The 22,698-nt window shown below is 47.3% G+C and overlaps 1 protein-coding gene across 1 annotated transcript in view; it reads right to left on the reverse strand.

Annotated features, from left to right (window-relative positions):
• LOC149332606 (uncharacterized) overlaps positions 1–22,698 on the reverse strand; it is a 266,465-nt gene that overhangs the window by 142,649 nt on the left and 101,118 nt on the right. The window lies entirely within an intron of this gene.

Raw genomic sequence — 22,698 nt, forward strand, 5'->3', positions numbered from 1 at the left:
CACTTTAGGTCAACAAAGTGCCGCCCTCAAATTTTCCGGCCTTAATTAAGCCTGGAGGCCAGTAAGGAGAGAAGACGCGTTCACCCGCACCGCGGCGACACGTGCAGGAGTAAGCGCGTGCGGAAGGCATGTGCGGAAGACACGTGCGGAAGGCACGTGCGGGGCATTTACGGAAGGGACTCGCACGTATATCTGCTGGAACTCACCCAGCAGAGCATAGTGACGGGGGTTACACATGCACCCTTTCGACCGCGGAACGCGCTTGATAAGGTGACCCTTGCCTGCACAAAGGACGTCACTCTTTGGCACGGGCACGCGGGATTCGATTATAATTAGAAACACGCCGGCACCCAAGTGTGGGTATGCGGCCTTCGGCTCTCAAGTTCAGGATCAGTTGATCGGCTGGCCAGTAAACAAGACTCAACGAACAGAAAACCGCAACGCTGTTATTTTGGAGCCCTTCGCTGTTGTTGGACGAAGGTGTCCTGTTCCAGGAAGAAGCCTGTTGTCCAAGGCTTTTTTTTATTTCTTTTTTCTCTACATATTGCCGACACGTTGCTGCCTTGCTGCGCCAGATTTCGCCACTGCTGGCTCCCATACCTATTATTGGCAGCGGTACATTCGACGGCAAAAAATAAAACTGGCGTACGCACGTAAACCGAGTTTTAATTTCGTTGGCTCTTAACTACAGCCGGTTTTTAATCATAATACGCTGAAACACGGTGCGTCAGTTGAACGAACAAACGCTAAACAAGGTCGATGACGTCAAAGAATTGTAGCGAGGACGCGTAAACTGCCACGGTCATCGTAAATAGCGCTGTGGAAGAGGAAAGAGGAAAGGGCACCAGACGAAGGAATGGAATATTAACCAGTCATAGCCGACAACAAAAAAGTCAACGGGGGCCAAAAAAGTCCGGGGATATTATTTTAAAGATGTTTTGATACGGTGCGGCATTAGGTGTGCCAAGGGAGTGATGGGAAGCACATGGGCCTCAGTGGCTTCTCATATACTACAGACTCCATAGGGTAAATTTATTATCAAAGGATTCCTATATACTTATAAAAAACTGGTTTTATTTCCTCTGTGCAGACTACATCTTTTCATGCATGTAAGCTGTGAATAGGCTTAATGGTATTTCTTTTGCCAATATTTTTTTCTTGTTCAAACCTTGCAACTTGCTGGGCATCAAACCTTCTACCAGCATTCAATCAACTTTACACAGGAACCAATTTGTTACCTAATTTAATCAGTCAAACTTCCGCTTTCAAATATTTAACTGCAGTTATTTTAAAGCATCTTAATCTCATCCGCCCCATGCTACGTTTGCCTTCTCTTGGAATCGACTCCGTTACCCTTAGGGACCAGCGGTTATCTTGCCTTCGCATTACATGCCCTGCCCAAGCCCATTTCTTCCTCTTGATTTCAACTAGGATGTCATTAACCCGCGTTTCTTCCCTCGCTCACTCTGTCGTCTTCCTGTCTCTTAACTTGGCGCCTATCATTTTACTTCCCATAGATCGCTGCGTTGCCCTTAAGTTAAACCCTTTCCGTTTTCCTCCCATATGTGAGTACCGGTAAGATACAGCTGTTGTATACTTTTCTCTTGAGGGATATTGGTAAGCTACCATTCATGATCGGAGAGAACCTGCTATGCCCTCCACCCAGTCTTATTTTTCTAGTTATTTCGCTCTCGTGACTGGATTTGCGGTCGCTGCCCTAAGTAGACGTATTCAGTTACTACTTAGTACATCGCTACCAATTGTAAACTGCTGTTTTCTTCCGAGACTATTGACCATTACTTTGGTATTCTGCATGTTAATCTTTAGACCCAACGTTCTGTTCTCCCTGTCTAACTCACTGATCATGCGTTGCATGCAGGCAATGTCATCAGCGAATCGCAGATTACAAAGGTATCCTCCATTAACTCTTATCTCCAACTGTTGCCAATCCCAAGCCTCTGAATACCTCCTGTAAACAGGCGGTGAATAGCCTTGGCGAGGTCGAGACTCCCTGCCCGACACCCTTTTATTATTGGAATATTATTGCTGACTTTAAGGAGGACTATGGTAGCTGTGCAGTCATTATATATGTCTTCCAATACTTTCACATAACACTCTTCTACACCCTGATTCCGCAACGCCTGCATGCTGAGGTTTCGACTCAAATGATTTCTCGTAATCTATGAGGGCTATATATAGGGGTTGGTTATATTCTGCACATTTCATTATTACCTGATTGATAGCGTGAATATGGTCCATTGTCGAGTATCCTTTACGAAAGCCTGCCTGATCATTTGGTTGTTTGAAGTCGGTTACGCTGACTCTATAAGCGATTACCTTTGTAAATACCATATAGGCAACGGACGGTAAGCTGATCGGTTTGTAATTTTTCAAGTCCTTGACGTGTCCTTTCTTATGGATTAATACGGTTTCAACGTTCTTCCGAGCTTTTAGTACGATAGAGGTCAAGGTGTTGCGTATACAGGGTGGCTAGTTTTTCTAGCACAATCTCCCTTCCGTCCTTCAGCAGATCACATTTTACCCTGATCCTCACCAGCTGCTTTCCCCCTTTGCATTGCTCCTAAGGCTTTCTTTACTTCCTCTTTCGTTACAGGCGGGATGTCTAATTGTATGCCTACCTCACTTACGTCCTGGTTACTATAGCTACTGTATACACTTGTGTAGAACTCTTCGGCTGCTTTAACTATTGTATCCATATTGCCAATAGCATTGCCCACTTTGTCTCTCAACTCATACAGCTGATTTATGCCTGTGGGTAGTTTCATCTTCGCCGCTTTAAGGCTACCTCCGTTCTTTAGAGCACGCTCGATTCTCTCCATACTAAACTTCCTGATGTCGGTTACCTTGCGCTTATTGATTAACTTTGATAGCTCTGCCAGTTCTATTCTGTCTGTGGGGTTTGATGTTTTCATGCTTTGATGATTCTTAATCAAGACTCTAGGTAAAATAATTTCACTATTAATTTCCTTAAAGGGAAGCTGAAACAGTTTTTTGAGAATTCGAGGTTATTCAAGAATTCGAATCTATCAAGCTTCTAGATAAACCATGCAAAGCATTTTTGCACTAGCACTTAAAATGGTGACATAATCGTCGATTGAAACCGCGACGATGTTTAGGCTTCTCCTCACTACTTTGGAGCAGTGCGAGGAAACTCGGCAGTGACGTCATTGTTGCCGAAATTTCAATGTCCTCTGCTTACGCCTGCATGCTGCTGTGCGTCGTCAGATGGCGCCAAACAATGCATCGTGAGCTTCACCTTCGATGGCGTCGGTTTTCTTCCATGGAATAACCGTTTCTTCGCTGGAAACGTAGGGCCGTCATGCGTGACGTCATTATCGGGGCCTCTGCCCGTCGCTGTGCACTTCAGAGAAGCCTGAACGCCGACGACGAATTTATTCGGCGATTACGCCACCAGTTCAAATGCTAGAGCAAAACGATTTCGCAGGCTTTACCAGCACATTTCGCCCATTCGGCAAGCAAAAACTCATCGAATTCTGAAACCGCTTCAGTAGGCCTTTAATTTCCCACTGATCAAGAGCAGAAGTTAACAAAACACCACTCCCCTATGCTCCTTGGTTTAGGGGACTATTGGCGTCTTTCATAAGTACAATATAGAGCGTTTTAGCCCTCCGCGGTGGCTCAGTGGTTACGGCGCTCGGCTGCTGACACGAAAGACGCTGGTTCGATCCCGGCCGCGGCGGCTGAATTTCTTGAAGGCGAAATTCTAGAGGCCCGTGTGCTGTGCGATGTCAGTGCACGTTAAAGAACCCCAGGTGGTCGAAATTTCCGGAGCCCTCCACTACGGCGTCTCTCATAGCCTCAGTCGCTTTGGGACGTTAAACCCCAATAAACCAAACCAAACCAAAGAGCGTTTTAGGCATCGTGTTATGTGGGCTCCCGTGCCCTACTTCCCGGTCCCTTGGTATCATCTGCGCGTGCGCAACCGGCGGCTGAAGGCAAGCGGTATGCAGCAACGCTATGCTAAAATGCTTTACTGCAACGGTTTGCTGAAACATTCTACTGTGACGTCTTTTTTCGAGTTGCTGCGCTGCAGCCGCATCTCGTTTAGCCCGCCAGTCCGTTATAATAATTCACTGCATCAAAGAAGCCGCGGCTACAGGTTTTTATACGGAATGGCTAAGCTGCAATGCACTATAAAGAAAGAAAAAAATACGAGAGGACGGTACCTGCGCGCATGGGAAAAAAATGTCGCCGGAAGCGACACCGCATCCGTATGCAGGAGGGTGAAAGAATTACGAAAGGCATTACAGCAAGGGTCCAGGAAAGGCAACAGCAACAAGAAAATGAGGAGAGGTAAAATGAAAATGAAGTGCGGAGGTTACCCGGTTCAGACGGGGATTACACACACCGACCAGGTGACTGCAGACGCGCCGTATTCGGGGAGCGACCTGCCTGCTCGCAGGTTTCTTTTTATGCGAGCCGCGCATTCGACGCGGGCGGGCGCGGTTTCGAAACGGGCCAGGGGAGGGGGGAGGGGGGAGGGGGTAGACTTGGCGCGGATGGAATGGAGGGTGTGCCGAACATCTGCGCCGCCGTCATGGTACTGCTAAGGATGCTCGGAGAAAAAGCGAATACAAAAATTAACTTCCCACTGCATCAGCAAGCATCGAAATTTCGCTTATAAAGAATACTTACGGACTTCTGAGCAGCCCGACCTTTAAAGGTGCACTAAAGAGGATTCTGAGCTCGTCTCTTTACCGCGGGAACTCGATCTGCAAGCTCCGAGCATTCTAAGAAACTTCGATTTATTGTCCTGTGCGACCGATTTCCGTATTAAATCGAATTTAACGTACCGGCTCCCGCCTTTTTTTTTTTCTTAACTCACCTCCGAAAAGAGGACCCAGCCAGCCGCGTGGGGGTTATAGTCGCTCTGCCATCGGCGGAGTGATACGTAGCGATCGGCGAAAGCAGAATACACGCGTATTTTTATTTCCGTGGGCCTAATTTGCGGCTACGTAGTCTGCGACTGGAACTATTTGTTCACGGAAACTTAAAAAAACAAAAAAAAAACAAAAATAAAAGCGAAAGCGAAGCCTCCACGCGACTGGCTAAAGGGAACTTGAGCGTTGGCCGACTCCTCTTCTTTTCGATGGCGAGTTAAACGAAAAAGGCGGGAGCCGCGAAGTTTAATTCGATTTCAGAGGGAAATCGGCCGCATAGGACAATAATTCGAACTATCTAAGATTGCTCGGAGAGTGTGCAATGAGATCGCGCGGTAAAAAGACGATTTCAGATTCCTGTTTAGTGAACCTTTAAAGGACGCTGAGGAGAAATTGAAGTTGGCGTGTATCGACATAGGTTACCCCGTTTTAATGGCAAAGGATCTGCTTACACTGAAAAGGGAACTTTCATCAGGTTGTAGTGGCAAAAGGAAAAAAAAAATGCAAATACGGGTGGCGCCATCACCGCCCGATTTCGCAGGTAAACTGAGGTTCGCGGTCGCAGCTCTATATTCGCGGATCTCTGAAGCCAGGATGCACCGGCATTCACTTTATGACGGTGATCACGGAGTCATTTTCGGAGTAGACGTCACGAGCTTTTAGTCGAGCGGCGGGAAAATTTTTAAATTCAGCTTTCTCACCAACATATGCGTCTTTTGCTGCTGCCGTAAAAACACCACCACACCCAGAAAGAGCCATACAGAATCATTCTTTTACCAAGCATAGAAATTGGAATTGCACCCAGAGTCTCTTTGAAGGCCGGTGCATGAATCCTGTCTCTATGCTTCAGTTCCAGGTTCATTTTGTTTTCTGTGTGCCACTCCTCCTTCGGCACTAGTCCGCAGTATCTTTCAAATAAATACCTTAAATAAACAGCGGATGTCACAGTGGTACCCGGTTAGAATCACCTAATGCTAAGCGATCGACGTTACCAGATCCTCACGCCCTCTGATTGGCGCGCACAGTAACGCGGCTCGCTATCAACAGGCGTTTCCATTACGACAACGGTTAGCGCACACGTAGAGACACTCAGTCAGTTTGTATTAACTCTATGCTTCGTACACCAGTGGAAGCGTAAGAAGCAGCAACAGCAGCAGCAGCAGCAGCTGTTTTTCCAAGTCGGGACGAGCCGACACACTACACGGCAGCCACGCGAGATGCAGCTGGCAGGGGGGCTCCGTCTGTCCGGAGGCGAGATTGCCGCCGCAGCGCGAAGAGTCCCTTCGATGCGAGAGCATGTCGGACGCACGCACACCCACAAACTTCAGCGTTGCCGAGCCGGCGGCGGCGGCCGAGGAGGCGGCGGCGAGCGGATGCCAGTGCGGCGGCGTGACGTCAATGCTGACGTCAAAGGAGACCGTACTTCCCGTTGGACTCAAGGACGTGCAGATTCGCAACGCGCGCCTCCGCCGCCACCTCCGCCGCAGCCCGACCCAAGTGGCGATGCAAAATAATGGGGTGGCAGGAGGGCTGGGTTGGCGGTGTGCTGGTGAAGCCGTCGTGCATAAACGCCTGTGCTTAAAGGTTTTACCCTGAATACCATGCGACGCGCGCGCCCCCGTCGTCGTTGTCTTGCAACGGCGCACCCGGCTCGCGTTGTTCCAGCATCCTGATTGGCCTGAGCCGCAAGCACGTCAGTGAAGAGTCGCCCTACTCTTCGCAATAGCAGGGACTTTGCAAGCCAAGTGGGAGCCAGATAACATTCATTAATTTTTATTCTTAGCACCCCTAAGGCCCTAACTGCGAAGGTACTGCACTGGGAATGGAGACTACCAGTCCGATGTTATGTATAATTAAAACACGTGCTACGACCACAAAAAGAAAAGTTCAAAAATAGCCACGTGGAAAGAAGGCGGAAGGTGCGAAAATATCAAGGTGTGAACAAAGGAGACAGGGGCGTGCATGTGAGTTAGTAAGCAGAGTACGAAAATAGCAAGTCACGAACAAACGGTGAGGAGCAAAATAGAAAGGTTTCGTAGGGACAGCACACACAGAGTGTGAAGAAATATGCAAGGTCAGAATAAAGCCCGCTGCTGTTTGCGCGTGACAAATAACACGGCGCGAAAAAAAAATAAAACGCGTGCATGCACGAAATGGCACGAGGCAAACAGAAAAGCGCGCGACAAGGAAAAATATAACAAATAAAATTGAACATCAAGATGCAAAAATGTAGTTTAGATGCTCTAGCATTCGAGTCCTTAAGGTCCTGCAATTCTGTCCCCTTCTGTCCGTAATAACATGACAATTATATTATATTCTGGCTTCTATTAGCTGGCTAGCCGCGTAGCCACGACCATCATGCGTGCACACACACTGTCGAACGTCTATTTAACGAAACCCACTTTTACGAAATTCTCGATTAAACGTACTTACGCCGGATTTTCTCCGCCGTAAGCGGCAGAGGCGATTGTTCTGTCGCTGTTGCGATCTTTTTTACATTAAAGATTAATTAATTATGATTGACTTAAGATTGATTGACTTATGACCAACCGACAGGCCGAGTGAGTGAGTGAGTGAGTGAGTGAGTGAGTGAGTGAGTGAGTGAGTGAGTGAGTGAGTGAGTGAGTGAGTGAGTTGTTTCGACGGGGACGGCACAAGAACACTGTGCGGAAGAGACAGCAATGACACTTGGACTTAATTCACACCATCAGAGGACGGTGTCTTCGTAAAGACCCGCGCAAATAACTTATTACTGGGAGCTTAATTTCTACTTGTATGAGTTGGTAGTAGAGCATCGTTTGAATAAAGCGACGCTGCGTGAAGTCAAACGAACAGCTGTGACTATATTGCTCGTCTAAAACTAAAAATGGGAAAAGGAATCAGTGAACGCTCGCTCTGTTATGCACGACACCCAATGGAAAAAAAAAAGAACACAACGCGATGCAGACTTTGATGTCTTTTTTTTATATATTTTTCCGTACTGTGCCCTTGTATCGTGTGAGGCAAGGTTTTGAACGTTTTCAAGGTGCGCGCCTGACACTGTTTTTCCTGCACGACGACAAAGCTTGGCTTCTATCTGGTTTGTTAGCACAAGGTGGAGCCTATATAGTAAGGTCATGTTTTTCTCTAATAATGTACTTGGGACTAAATGCTCCAAACTCAATCAATCAATCAATCAATCAATCAATCAATCAATCCAATCAATCAATCAATCAATCAATCAATTATTAAGGGCGAGGACAGACAACGGCCCGACAATTGTATTTGCAGCAGCGCTGATCGGTAGATTCGCTGATTGAACTTTCCCCTGAAGGCAGTGGCTTGCTGCCCACTCGGGATAAGAATGGTCGGCGTGACGAGTTGAACGTGGTGGTCTTGAAACGAAGAAAATAAACTTAGACAAACGAAATAATCAGGTGCTGCTGGTCCGAGCTGCGTACCCCAGGCCGTCAATGAAAAAAAAAAAGAAAGAAAGAATGTGTATAACTTTTTCATTCTACAACGCATGCGCGGACCGCAGCACACCAATGACACAAGTATATCACCGATGCTGGGGATTACATGGAAAGGTGACGCCCTCTCGAGGAAGGAGGTATTCGGAGCTTTTGTTTGAGCGCAACGTCATTTACTTCCGGCAGTTACTAAAGAAGTCAAAACATCATGTTATACCTTTAACGCGAGTTTCGTCCCCGTAATCTCAGGAGACATAAAGTGGTGCCCAAGGCCACACAGACTACAAACGCAAGTTGAAGATATGCCACATAAAGTTGAGAAAAAAGTAATGCTAGTATATATACCTGCAAGGAGTATACTATAGTAACAAGTAATGCTAGTAAGGGCGCTTAAAGCGCAACACCGTCAACTGCTTACGTAATCGCAGTGCTACAATGGAAGAAATACCTGACGAGGTTATGTAATCTCCTGAAATAAAATTACCGCGGCTGACGCAGGAACGAGGTAAATGGAGGTCACTGGGGGAAAGGCCTGTGTCCTGCAGGGGAACCAACTCGGACGCCGATGATATAATTACTAAGGACGTTTCATTTCCGTGTCACTGCGTATTTGTGCGCTTTAGACACGTTTTTCTTTAATTCCTTTTTTTTCGGCATTTCTGCGCTAGAAGCAGCCGCGCCATTGAAAAGGCCTGCCAAAGGCCTGCGCAGTAGACACATACAGAAGCTAATCGGGCAGTGTGCACCAAGTAGGCAAAAAAAATATATATATATACACAAGACCGAGTAATCCGCATGCCGTCCGGCGACCTCGCTCTCCGCACAAGCTTAGGAAACTATGTACGCTCTATACTTCTCCGCTTTTCCGTGACTTTGTCTCGTGATCCACATGAAGACGTCAGCCACAGCCTTGGCGCGCGTTAATGATAGCAGCGGGAGCAGAGCATTGCTCGTTTGCATTCCGTTGCATTCGAGCATGCCCCCCCCCCCCCCTCTCCACTTGTTAATGAGCACAAAATTTCCCCGATTCCTGTCGGGCGCGCAATCATTTAGCGAGCGAGCGAAAGGCTCGGACACAGCAAGAGAAGGCCCGCTTCGGACATTAATCACGCGCCACAACACGCACACACTCGTGCATCTACAAGCGTCAACACCGCGCACTAAAAAATGGGCTTTTCGAGTGAGCAGCTGCTTCCGGGGCTGCCGGCGGCTGGTTATCGCTCTCAAGGTTGACCGAAACAGGCCTGTGCGTAAACACAGTGCGCGTCCGTTGGTTAGAGTCGGGTTAATAATGCGGCATACCGTGTTTATGCCAGTACAAGTAGCACTGCGTTTTTGGAAGTATGCTTATATCACCCCGCACGCCGCGAAGTTTCAGTTTGGTTTGGTTTATGGGGTTTAACGTCCCAAAGCGGCTAAGGCTATGAGAGACGCCGTAGTGGAGGGCTCCGGAATTTTTCGACCACCTGGGGTTCCTTAACGTGCACTGACATCGCGCAGCACACGGGCCTCTAGAATTTCTCCTCCAAAGAAATTCAACCGCCGCGGCCGGGATCGAACCCGCGTCTTTCGGGTCAGCAGTCGAGCACCATAACCACTGAGCCACCGCGGTCTCCTTTCGACAAAGAAGTCGCGTGTTTGATCTCGGCCTCGGCGCTAAATGCAAACACAGAGGTGTATATAGACTTCAATCAATCAATCAATCAATCAATCAATCAATCAATCAATCAATCAATCAATCGATCGATCAATCAATCAATCAATCAATCAATCAATCCTAAACAAACCCTGAATGTTTTGATTACTATATAACACGAATCACTTTCTATGCGAAGTAGCTGGACACGAACACAAACCGGACAAAAAGATACAAGAAGGGAGAGCGTCGGTGAAGACCAAATGAATTCTGTAAATAAAGAACTAATGACGCCGTGAGTATTTTACTTTGTCTACTTTGTAATGAAAAGGACGCAAAGTGATTGATTTATGCGACCGCGCTGTTAGCAATCTGTATATTATCTGTATTTTGCCAATGGTTGATTTTGGCAATAGAATCGATTACACGCGTCGGCGGTACGTTGTATACTCTATTCGCACCTCTCATCTGTCTACATGGCCGTCCATCACAGCCCTATTTCTTCTGCCGAGTAGCGCGGCCAGATAATGATCCCTCAGGCCTTTCGCCAAATACCCCCCCCCCCCCCCCTCCCCTTTCTCCTGCTGTGCTGTATCAGAGAGCTGCAGGGTCGTGGTATATGTCTGACGCAGACGTGCTCTTGGCGAAGCACTGGGGGAACGCAAAAAGAACACATCAGAACGTTCTCGCGCAAGCGTCGTGCGCGAAGTGCACGCGAACATCGTAGTGCAAGTTGAACTTAGCAAAGCGCATTAAAAAGACAGGGACAAGAAGAAGAAGAAGCACGCAGGACAAACGCTTGTCCTGCGTGCTTCTTCTTCTTGTCCCTGTCTTTTTATTGCGCTTTGCTAAGTTTGTCCTGCGTGCTTCTTCTTCTTCTTGTCCCTGTCTTTTTATTGCGCTTTGCTAAGTTTGTCCTGCGTGCTTCTTCTTCTTCTTGTCCCTGTCTTTTTATTGCGCTTTGCTAAGTTTGTCCTGCGTGCTTCTTCTTCTTCTTGTCCCTGTCTTTTTATTGCGCTTTGCTAAGTTTGTCCTGCGTGCTTCTTCTTCTTCTTGTCCCTGTCTTTTTATTGCGCTTTGCTAAGTTTGTCCTGCGTGCTTCTTCTTCTTCTCGTCCCTGTCTTTTTATTGCGCTTTGCTAAGTTTGTCCTGCGTGCTTCTTCTTCTTCTCGTCCCTGTCTTTTTATTGCGCTTTGCTAAGTTTGTCCTGCGTGCTTCTTCTTCTTCTTGTCCCTGTCTTTTTATTGCGCTTTGCTAAGTTTGTCCTGCGTGCTTCTTCTTCTTCTTGTCCCTGTCTTTTTATTGCGCTTTGCTAAGTTTGTCCTGCGTGCTTCTTCTTCTTCTTGTCCCTGTCTTTTTATGGCGCTTTGCTAAGTTTGTCCTGCGTGCTTCTTCTTCTTCTTGTCCCTGTCTTTTTATTACGCTTTGCTAAGTTTGTCCTGCGTGCTTCTTCTTCTTCTTGTCCCTGTCTTTTTATTGCGCTTTGCTAAGTTTGTCCTGCGTGCTTCTTCTTCTTCTTGTCCCTGTCTTTTTATTGCGCTTTGCTAAGTTTGTCCTGCGTGCTTCTTCTTCTTCTTGTCCCTGTCTTTTTATTGCGCTTTGCTAAGTTTGTCCTGCGTGCTTCTTCTTCTTCTTGTCCCTGTCTTTTTATTGCGCTTTGCTAAGTTTGTCCTGCGTGCTTCTTCTTCTTCTTGTCCCTGTCTTTTTATTGCGCTTTGCTAAGTTTGTCCTGCGTGCTTCTTCTTCTTCTTGTCCCTGTCTTTTTATTGCGCTTTGCTAAGTTTGTCCTGCGTGCTTCTTCTTCTTCTTGTCCCTGTCTTTTTATTGCGCTTTGCTAAGTTTGTCCTGCGTGCTTCTTCTTCTTCTTGTCCCTGTCTTTTTATTGCGCTTTGCTAAGTTTGTCCTGCGTGCTTCTTCTTCTTCTTGTCCCTGTCTTTTTATTGCGCTTTGCTAAGTTTGTCCTGCGTGCTTCTTCTTCTTCTTGTCCCTGTCTTTTTATTGCGCTTTGCTAAGTTTGTCCTGCGTGCTTCTTCTTCTTCTTGTCCCTGTCTTTTTATTGCGCTTTGCTAAGTTTGTCCTGCGTGCTTCTTCTTCTTCTTGTCCCTGTCTTTTTATTGCGCTTTGCTAAGTTTGTCCTGCGTGCTTCTTCTTCTTCTTGTCCCTGTCTTTTTATTGCGCTTTGCTAAGTTTTTCCTGCGTGCTTCTTCTTCTTCTTGTCCCTGTCTTTTTATTGCGCTTTGCTAAGTTTGTCCTGCGTGCTTCTTCTTCTTCTTGTCCCTGTCTTTTTATTGCGCTTTGCTAAGTTTGTCCTGCGTGCTTCTTCTTCTTCTTGTCCCTGTCTTTTTATTGCGCTTTGCTAAGTTTGTCCTGCGTGCTTCTTCTTCTTCTTGTCCCTGTCTTTTTATTGCGCTTTGCTAAGTTTGTCCTGCGTGCTTCTTCTTCTTCTTGTCCCTGTCTTTTTATTGCGCTTTGCTAAGTTTGTCCTGCGTGCTTCTTCTTCTTCTTGTCCCTGTCTTTTTATTGCGCTTTGCTAAGTTTGTCCTGCGTGCTTCTTCTTCTTCTTGTCCCTGTCTTTTTATTGCGCTTTGCTAAGTTTGTCCTGCGTGCTTCTTCTTCTTCTTGTCCCTGTCTTTTTATTGCGCTTTGCTAAGTTTGTCCTGCGTGCTTCTTCTTCTTCTTGTCCCTGTCTTTTTATTGCGCTTTGCTAAGTTTGTCCTGCGTGCTTCTTCTTCTTCTTGTCCCTGTCTTTTTATTGCGCTTTGCTAAGTTTGTCCTGCGTGCTTCTTCTTCTTCTTGTCCCTGTCTTTTTATTGCGCTTTGCTAAGTTTGTCCTGCGTGCTTCTTCTTCTTCTTGTCCCTGTCTTTTTATTGCGCTTTGCTAAGTTTGTCCTGCGTGCTTCTTCTTCTTCTTGTCCCTGTCTTTTTATTGCGCTTTGCTAAGTTTGTCCTGCGTGCTTCTTCTTCTTCTTGTCCCTGTCTTTTTATTGCGCTTTGCTAAGTTTGTCCTGCGTGCTTCTTCTTCTTCTTGTCCCTGTCTTTTTATTGCGCTTTGCTAAGTTTGTCCTGCGTGCTTCTTCTTCTTCTTGTCCCTGTCTTTTTATTGCGCTTTGCTAAGTTTGTCCTGCGTGCTTCTTCTTCTTCTTGTCCCTGTCTTTTTATTGCGCTTTGCTAAGTTTGTCCTGCGTGCTTCTTCTTCTTCTTGTCCCTGTCTTTTTATTGCGCTTTGCTAAGTTTGTCCTGCGTGCTTCTTCTTCTTCTTGTCCCTGTCTTTTTATTGCGCTTTGCTAAGTTTGTCCTGCGTGCTTCTTCTTCTTCTTGTCCCTGTCTTTTTATTGCGCTTTGCTAAGTTTGTCCTGCGTGCTTCTTCTTCTTCTTGTCCCTGTCTTTTTATTGCGCTTTGCTAAGTTTGTCCTGCGTGCTTCTTCTTCTTCTTGTCCCTGTCTTTTTATTGCGCTTTGCTAAGTTTGTCCTGCGTGCTTCTTCTTCTTCTTGTCCCTGTCTTTTTATTGCGCTTTGCTAAGTTTGTCCTGCGTGCTTCTTCTTCTTCTTGTCCCTGTCTTTTTATTGCGCTTTGCTAAGTTTGTCCTGCGTGCTTCTTCTTCTTCTTGTCCCTGTCTTTTTATTGCGCTTTGCTAAGTTTGTCCTGCGTGCTTCTTCTTCTTCTTGTCCCTGTCTTTTTATTGCGCTTTGCTAAGTTTGTCCTGCGTGCTTCTTCTTCTTCTTGTCCCTGTCTTTTTATTGCGCTTTGCTAAGTTTGTCCTGCGTGCTTCTTCTTCTTCTTGTCCCTGTCTTTTTATTGCGCTTTGCTAAGTTTGTCCTGCGTGCTTCTTCTTCTTCTTGTCCCTGTCTTTTTATTGCGCTTTGCTAAGTTTGTCCTGCGTGCTTCTTCTTCTTCTTGTCCCTGTCTTTTTATTGCGCTTTGCTAAGTTTGTCCTGCGTGCTTCTTCTTCTTCTTGTCCCTGTCTTTTTATTGCGCTTTGCTAAGTTTGTCCTGCGTGCTTCTTCTTCTTCTTGTCCCTGTCTTTTTATTGCGCTTTGCTAAGTTTGTCCTGCGTGCTTCTTCTTCTTCTTGTCCCTGTCTTTTTATTGCGCTTTGCTAAGTTTGTCCTGCGTGCTTCTTCTTCTTCTTGTCCCTGTCTTTTTATTGCGCTTTGCTAAGTTTGTCCTGCGTGCTTCTTCTTCTTCTTGTCCCTGTCTTTTTATTGCGCTTTGCTAAGTTTGTCCTGCGTGCTTCTTCTTCTTCTTGTCCCTGTCTTTTTATTGCGCTTTGCTAAGTTTGTCCTGCGTGCTTCTTCTTCTTCTTGTCCCTGTCTTTTTATTGCGCTTTGCTAAGTTTGTCCTGCGTGCTTCTTCTTCTTCTTGTCCCTGTCTTTTTATTGCGCTTTGCTAAGTTTGTCCTGCGTGCTTCTTCTTCTTCTTGTCCCTGTCTTTTTATTGCGCTTTGCTAAGTTTGTCCTGCGTGCTTCTTCTTCTTCTTGTCCCTGTCTTTTTATTGCGCTTTGCTAAGTTTGTCCTGCGTGCTTCTTCTTCTTCTTGTCCCTGTCTTTTTATTGCGCTTTGCTAAGTTTGTCCTGCGTGCTTCTTCTTCTTCTTGTCCCTGTCTTTTTATTGCGCTTTGCTAAGTTTGTCCTGCGTGCTTCTTCTTCTTCTTGTCCCTGTCTTTTTATTGCGCTTTGCTAAGTTTGTCCTGCGTGCTTCTTCTTCTTCTTGTCCCTGTCTTTTTATTGCGCTTTGCTAAGTTTGTCCTGCGTGCTTCTTCTTCTTCTTGTCCCTGTCTTTTTATTGCGCTTTGCTAAGTTTGTCCTGCGTGCTTCTTCTTCTTCTTGTCCCTGTCTTTTTATTGCGCTTTGCTAAGTTTGTCCTGCGTGCTTCTTCTTCTTCTTGTCCCTGTCTTTTTATTGCGCTTTGCTAAGTTTGTCCTGCGTGCTTCTTCTTCTTCTTGTCCCTGTCTTTTTATTGCGCTTTGCTAAGTTTGTCCTGCGTGCTTCTTCTTCTTCTTGTCCCTGTCTTTTTATTGCGCTTTGCTAAGTTTGTCCTGCGTGCTTCTTCTTCTTCTTGTCCCTGTCTTTTTATTGCGCTTTGCTAAGTTTGTCCTGCGTGCTTCTTCTTCTTCTTGTCCCTGTCTTTTTATTGCGCTTTGCTAAGTTTGTCCTGCGTGCTTCTTCTTCTTCTTGTCCCTGTCTTTTTATTGCGCTTTGCTAAGTTTGTCCTGCGTGCTTCTTCTTCTTGTCCCTGTCTTTTTATTGCGCTTTGCTAAGTTTGTCCTGCGTGCTTCTTCTTCTTCTTGTCCCTGTCTTTTTATTACGCTTTGCTAAGTTCAACGTGTATTACCAACTCGCCCAACTTTCTGCATTGATCGTAGTGCAAGCCGCGCGTGAGTTATGACCACCTGTGAGAGGCACTAAGCTATACTAAACAGCGGAGAATGTTTACTATAGGGCCAGGGTCCTTGGTAGTCGGCAAGAAGCACCCGCGATACGTTTCACGAAGATCGTAAACCTCCTCCCCCGTAAGGCTTTGGGAGAGCTTCGTACGATGTCCTTTCCCATCCTTCAGTATCCACTTTTGTTCTGCGTGCGCTTTATCGGGAAAATACATTTTCAGCTCTTCGCTTCAGCCAGTCATCCCATCACGCGTTCGCTCTCTGGTGCACAGTGCACTACTCGGCTTTTCACCACTACCTCCATCACCTCCCTTTCCATCGCTGACTACACTGTCCTTACAACGCAAACCAAAGTGAACAAGGTTTGAGGGCAAGCCTTATCCCGCTAGTGAAAGCTTAGACAAGAGGACTTGTATTCGTCGAGAACTACAGTCGAGCTGTTTAGTCACAGGCGAGAGTTGGGAGCGAACGAACGGTGCCCCTCAATGGTACAGGTTCAAATAGCTCCGCTAGGGTAAATCCCGGCCGCGGCGGCCGCGTTTCGATGGACGGGTTTTGGCACCTTTACGTAAGAAAAATAAAAAAATCGATGGAGGCGAAACACTTGAACACTGTCCGTGTACTGTGCGATGTCAGCGCACGTTAGCCATGCTTACGTGGTCGTAAATAATCCGAATCCCTCCACTATGCTGTCTATGCCTATGCTGTATGCCATGCTCCACTGTACTGTCTGTTCCTACTCTCAACCCCTCCTTTATCCCTTGCCCCATGGAGGAGTTCAGGTGTTCGCCGAGACTGACAGATACTGCGCATTTCCTCTTCCGATAACCAATCATTATCATCATTCCGATAGAAACCGTGGGCGTACGTTCGGAACGGCTGCCACCGCCGCGTTGCTGCCGATGAGCCACGCCATGGTATGCCATGAAACTAGGGCCAAGCTATTGCCGGCAATGGTTACAGCTTGCCGCTGTTAGCTGTGCTAGGGCATGCGCAGTCAGCGCCTTCCAGCCACGAAGGTCCACTCTCGCTCAGTGGTTATGGGGCTCGGCTGCTGACCCGAAAGACGCGGGTTCGATCCCGTCCGCGCCGGTCGAATTTAGATGGAGGCGAAATTCTAGAGGCCCGTGTACTGCGCGATGTCAGTACACGTTAAAGAGCCCCAGGTGGTCGAAATTTCCGGAGAGCAAGCTGCCGGGCTAGTTGGTGATGCATTTCCTGAAGACGTTAGCGCAAAAAATGAACATGGGACAGAAAAAAAGGACCCATGCCTTACAAAAAAAAGTTTCAGACAGTCTATAGAGTGTCTATAGACTGTCTATAAACAAAAGTCCATAGGCAATACAAATGTCATAGACAATCTACAGACAATCTATAGATTTATGGCCATACACATTTAGTAGACTTTTGTCTATAGACTATGAATAGACAAAAAGCAATACCTATAGGAAGTCAATAGAGTCGATAAGTCTATAGACTGTCTATAAACCATTTTTAAAAGGGATAAGACATTAACGAGCGCTACTGAATGTCTTATGCGTCCTTTCTTTCTGTCCCTTGTCCGTTTTTTACGCTAACTTCTACAGGAAATTTCCGGAGCCCTCCACTACGGCGTTCTCCATACCCTGAGTCGCATTGGGAAGTTAAACCCTCATAAAACAAAACAAAAAAACCAAACCGTCTCCGCCTCGCGGAAGCGCTTCTCTGAGCAACTTCGCCGTGGCATCGTTCGACCTTCTCCAAATCCGTACCGCCGCTATGCGCCGAGAGGTGAGTCCACCGAGAGGTGATAGGGGAGGTGAGACCGTTATTAAAGCCGCCTTCCTGCTTCGATTCGCGCCCCGCGACGTTTGGCAAAACAACGACGCGCTGCAAATGCGGTCCGATTCCCACGCGTTCCATGCGACGTCAGAGTCGCGCCGCCCTCGGGAGCACATGCAGCGATGGCAATACAGCTGCCGCCATGCTTAGGGGGAAAGAAAACATTTACCCGGAATGAAATTTCATCCCTCCCGCGTGGCGTGACAGATATACGTCAATGGAAGAAAGGGGGCGAGAGGAATGAGAGGGCGAATCCTACACGCAAGCAAGCTTGCCTCTTTCCTTTCCCCCTTTCCAACCCGCCTCGGCAACGGAGCTCGATCGGGTTTCTGCCGTCTTCTCGTTTTGCTCGAAATTTCTGCCGCTCACCAGTACGCGTCTGCTGACGTCATTGCACATCATCTGAGAGTGCGCTGACTCGGACACGTGGCGAGGGGGTGCAACGTCCCGCAGTTCTTTAATTTCTGGGCACGTTATTTTTTTTCGCTTCGGTAGCTTCTCTTTTTTTCTCCCGGTGATGAAGCACCAGATACGCTAATTACTAAGGCACCCACTTCAGAGAGAGACCCATTAAATTTATTGAAGAGCACAAACCAGGGGATGTACTATATCCTGCGCCTGGTTGACCGAGGCAAGCCAGTCTTTCAGCTGCGCCGATGGTTGTGAGGCACTGCGTGAGCTTGGAGGAAGGATTAGCCGGGCTGACAAGTCGATCCGTCAGGAGAAAAAAGTGTTGTAGATTTGCCCAGGGTGCCGGGCAGTTGTATCGTTTACTGTTCTGTCAGCCCTTGTGAGATTTGCCTGTATCGATGAAGGTATAGCGGCGCTATATATAACTATACTATACTATACTATACTATACTATAATATACTATAATATAATATACTATGATATGCTATGCTATACTATACTATACTATACTATATTACACTATATTATACTATACTATGCCATACTACGCTATGCTATGCTATACTATACTATACTATATTATACTATACTATGCCATACTACGCTATGCTATGCTATGCTATGCTATGCTATACTATACTATGATATGCTATGCTATGCTATACTATACTATACTATATTATACTATACTATGCTATACTACGCTATGCTATGCTATGCTATGCTATGCTATGCTATACTGTACTATGCTATGCTATGCTATGCTATGCTATGCTATGCTATGCTATGCTATGCTATGCTATGCTATGCTATGATATACTATACTATACTAACGGCCTTACAAATCTCTCCTCATATTGCGGATGTGCACAGCGCGAAGGACGGGGACACGAAAACACAACATGTCATGTGCATCATGTCCTCGCCTTCCACGCTGCGCACATTTTCAATATGACACCGTGCCCCCTCGTCCAGATCTCTCTTATGTAAATTTAAAATAAACGGAAACCTGCACGGGCCGTTGGAGGCACACACATTTCCTGCATGATAACACTCGGTACCCGATCCCCGCCCCCGAAAATGGGGCCGTCCGCTTTGCCCCGAGATCTCCACGCTAACGGCAGCGAACGAACCGCGCAGTTGTCCTAGTCGCATACATAAATGCCACCGGAAAAACGACAGGAACAAAGTGAATCAAAGTAAGGCGTTCGCTGCAGCGCGTTATCGTAGGCTCCGTTTCGCAACGCCTCCGCAGTCCCGTTGGCAGATCGATGATGACGGATGGCGGCGAGCTGAATTGGCCAACCACGGCGCGCTTCGCTGTTCACATATGGTGCGTTCACTTCTGGGGCCTGGCGACAGCCCGCTTCGTAGTCGGATACAACTCAAGAACGCGGCGGCTTTTCCTCGTCAAAGAAACCCCTTTCCGCATGCGTACCGCAATGCCCGAGGCCCTCGATTACCCGAGGTCACGATTGCGTCTCCAGTTTGACCCCTGACCTCCGACTGGCGAGACTCGCGTAACACCCGAAGCCCGTTGAGCAAGGCGCGTCGACGCGGCGCAGGCCGATCGATTTGCACCGGGGGAAGATGGCTGCGTGGTCTAGGAGCACCACGCGAACTATAGTATCTGCAGTGAAGCCCCGCCCACATTCAGCCTCCGCGCACAGAATTCCTTCGCGACGAAAAAGTAGTCCGCCGCTTAAACGTTTCTTGTTACCTAACAAGAAGGTTATCACAAGAAAAAGATTATGAGTTCTAGAATTTTGATACGTGGATTGTTTGATATAGTGAAACATTAAAAGGCTGATTTCGTTTACTGCTGCGATTGGGAAGCGGAGTAATACAGGACGCCGCGGACCGCGGCCCAGTGTTAGCAACTGCTGTTCTTTTTTTAAAGTTGTATCTTACTATAGTCTATGTGCGAGTAAACGGCCTGCCCTATATAGCGTATTTCTTAACAGGGGCAGGATACGGTCCGCATGCGACGAGGTAGATTTCCACCCCTCAATATAAGGAACACCTTTATTTACAGCTAGCAACGAGTGCAGGTTCTCACCTCAAAACAAGCGGAGTTGTGGCGGTTAGCAATGGGCGCATACTTTAACGTGGCAGCGTTAAGCAGCTCGTGTCGCAGGAATTCCGGTGTCGCCGTCAGCTTTGGCGCGCTGTCGTTGACCGTGAGCAAAAAATCCACGAAAAACCTAGGCGGCCCCCTAGGTCAGGTGACCTTGTGGCGTCATCACAGCCTGCCCACCGGATAGTGAGCAAACTGACCACCGCGGCTAACGACAGTTAAATAATAATCAGTCGCTCGCGAAGAGCAACCCGGGTCGCACAATGCCCGCCGATGGCAGCACCTGCCATCCCCCTGGGGCTGTGGCGCATCGCTTAAGCGCTGCACCATTGAGCCGAGAGTGGCATGAGGTTTGGTTTGGTTTATAGGGTTTAACTTCCCAAGGCAACTAAGACTATGAGGGACGCCGTAGTGAAGGGCTCCGGAAATTTCGACCACCTGGGGTTCTTTAACTAGCACTCACATCGCACAGTACACGGGCCTCTAGAATTTCGCCTCCATCGAAATTCGGCCCGCGTCTTTCGGGCCAGCAGCCGAGTTACGTAACCACTGAGCCACCGCGGCGGGTCCCACAATTTATGAATGTAAAGAATGACCAATTCTGCCTATATGGTAATTAACCAATTACAGTACAGCATCATAGCCTTAAGGCAGAGCTTTGTGTCCCCTCGAATTTTAACCGTGACAACGGAGTTTTTCAAGTCACCAATGGGAGTAGAGTCAAATCTCAGTTTATATCAGCATACATCGCTACCAGCAAGAACTCCGCATGTTTCGAGGTGAGAATATGCTCCCCATTGCTTCTCTGTGACTGCGTTTTCCGTCCTTCTCTCTTTCCTCTCTAATCCTCTCATTCCCTTCCTCAGTGCAGGGTAGCCAACCAGAAACCTTTCATGGTTAGCATCCCGGCTTTTCCCCCCACCCCCTTCTCTCTATCTATTCCGCATATCAATGAATGAAAATCAAACCCCAGGCTTGCGAAGCCTGTCCTCCCTCTTATTAGGGAGAGCGCAAGGAGACAAGATGACTTCCATATCTGGTAAATCGTGATTAGAGTGCGTGAAACGCTATGCGGGCCTTGCTGCACGGTCGCGTGAAAAATTCCCCCCTGCCCCTCGGACACATCTAGAATGTTGGTTTCGTAATATGGCATATGCCCCTGGGTGTGTAGCGCGCGGTGGATGGGCTTCGAGGACGATATATTCGGATAAACCCAAGGAAAAACGCAATCGATACGCTGCTCATTTGTGGCTGTATTAACACGCTTGTTACGCAAGTAGGCTTAAGAAAAAAGCCCGCAGAGGAGGAAGAGACTGAACAGGGTTGCTGCCCGGGATTTACACGGTAAGTTTCGTTTTTTTCTTTCGCTCATTTGCTCTGTTTCTTTTCCCGTATTCAGGGCGCTGTAACCAAGCTGTTGCGTAATCCCCAGTGTTCGTCAGATTGCCCACTCGTTCAGCGTGCGTGTGGGGTGCTGCACCGAAAGGGGGAAAAAAAAAAACAGACAGGCGAGCTTGCGTCAGCGCCTGTTTTTTTTTTTTGTTTAAATTTGCTTATTATGTCAGAGTAAAAAATAGAACGCGCATGCGCAAATGACGCCTATGGGATCGAATCAGAACAAAGTAAACAAAAACATAATATAAAAATATATAAGGAACAATAAAAGATATAAACAGAGAGAAAATCGTCCATCTCTCTTGCACTTAAGAAGGCGCTTGAGCAATTGCTTTTTCTATACTCTTAGAAAATTTCAGCATAGCGGAATGATAGTCTGGTCGGAGTCACTTTCATGAACATTTGGGTTTTGGTTTCATTTTATTTTTATTTATTTATTTATTTTTGCAGATGGGGAGTACACAAGCCTAAATTCTCACCTTTACGTACGTATGCCTACTACAAAGACGCTAAACAGACCTACAGGCAAGACGCGAGAAGCCGTGTACGATTTTCAGCGAAATTTTTCGCTCACCGAACTTGTTTCACGCATTGCGTACAGTCACGCGGGTCACTTTCTCTTACTGTCTCAAGCTCTTTTATGCGAAGCATATTACTAGAGCTACACTACAGCCCGTCGAGCGCGGCGGTGGAGCTACCATTGACCTTTAGCGTGACCACGTGACACCACGTGACAACATGACGTCACAGCAGAGGAGAGATGGGCTGCCGGCTCGCGCGGTCGGCCGCGGCGGTGGAGGCTCCACATCAGAGGCGCGGCGGCTTACCACGAGACAACATGACGTCACAGCAGAGGAGAGATGGGCTGCCGGCTCGCGCGGTCGGCCGCGGCGGTGGAGGCTCCACATCAGAGGCGCTGCAGCTGACCACGTGACGCTACAGCAGCGGTATAAAGCTGAGCTTGCCTCGCTCTCCGGGCACTTACGAGGCGGCCAGGTGTTGGGATGCCGCCTAGAAGCCGGGCTGATTTGAACGAGAAGCGAAAGCTTCAGCGTGCCACAGAGACCGATGAAGAGCGGGATGAACGTCAACCAAGGAAAGCCATGTATTACCAAGCCTAGCCATCAATATGCTTCGCATCTGACTAGGCTTAACCTTAGCTAAGCCTCAGCCATTTTTTTGGCCCTCACTTTTCTTTCAGAATAGTTCTCGTGTTCCCGCGCGTGACGATGCTTAAGAAGTTCACAAAGCGCAAAGTGACAAGTATAAATTGCTGCACCGAGGCAAATCTTTTTCAATTAAGACAGACATCAGCCGTATCGTTTTCGTGCTTGAACGCAGGCTTCCCACGTACAGTCGCGGGTAAAAAAGATTAGCACACATGACGGAACACCAGAGCGTCGGAATGACAACGCGTGGCGCTGCGGGTGGCGAAGAGGCTGATAACGAGAGTGCCGGGCCGCTCCCATTCTACAGTATTAGGGGGGTTCCGCGGACTGCCACGGACAGCAAAATTACTGGCTTAAAGCAGCGTTATCGTCTATTGTTCCCGCTAGTTCCTTTTGATAAACCATCGCGGACATAAAAAACAGTAATAAAA

The sequence above is a fragment of the Amblyomma mixtum genome, chromosome 8, assembly GCF_055824585.1.
Source record: "Amblyomma mixtum isolate Tamu chromosome 8, ASM5582458v1, whole genome shotgun sequence".
NCBI classification, from domain to species: Eukaryota; Metazoa; Arthropoda; class Arachnida; order Ixodida; family Ixodidae; genus Amblyomma; species Amblyomma mixtum.